Source organism: Echinops telfairi, unplaced genomic scaffold (genome assembly GCF_000313985.2).
Source record: "Echinops telfairi isolate 266 unplaced genomic scaffold, ASM31398v2 ScPeMD7_70;HRSCAF=299, whole genome shotgun sequence".
Lineage (NCBI taxonomy): Eukaryota > Metazoa > Chordata > Mammalia > Afrosoricida > Tenrecidae > Echinops > Echinops telfairi.
In genome coordinates this window covers 67813571-67814330 of record NW_022103968.1, presented here as the reverse complement: position 1 = coordinate 67814330, position 760 = coordinate 67813571, and positions in this window count along the sequence as shown.

The following is a 760-nucleotide window of genomic DNA, read 5'->3' as shown; positions in this document are numbered from 1 at the left end:
GCCCTACGACACACAGTTAGGGAAGTGGGCCAGCGGATATTCAAGACCATGGGAGCCCCTAACTTCTTTGAGTTATTCCCCAGTACTTTAAGGACGAGAGCATTAACTCCTCAAATTGAAGCCTAAGTGCTCCACCAAGGTAAGAGTTAGAACCAGAACCAAACTTTGGCTGCAAGTTTGACTGGTTAACAACAACTTAGTTAGCTAACTACCCATTCTTTCTTTCCCCTAACAAGGCGGCTAGAGACCTGTTGTCTGGCCCAGCTGCAGGTCAATAGTGAATAAAAGAACTCAGATGCTATTTTCTGCTCAGTCATCCTTTTACATTCTAGCTTACTCATTCTGGTGGCAACGTAACTGCTGTACCCCTACACATCATGTATTCAGTCCAGGGACAGAATGGGGGCTAGAAAGAAATGAGAAAAGTAATTATCTAGTCAAGGCTTTGTCTTTCATTTGTGAAGAGAAGCTCTCCCCGGCAGACTGCCCTTTGCATCTCACTGGCCAGAACTGAATTCCATATGTCACCCCCTCCCTCCCCTGCTGGCCCAGGAGATGAGTTGTCAGGACTCATTAAGACCAGCCATGCTTTGTCTCCTGGACCTAGGGGAAGGCCCAAGGTTCCAGCTACCCTAAGCTAAAATTATTTCTAATTGCTAATTGCACAAAGCACATTTGTTAGCAGAGAAGAAAAGATGGTTGTTGGGTATGTAATGGATAATGTCTATCACACCCAGTGTTTAATCGTGGCCACCTCTCT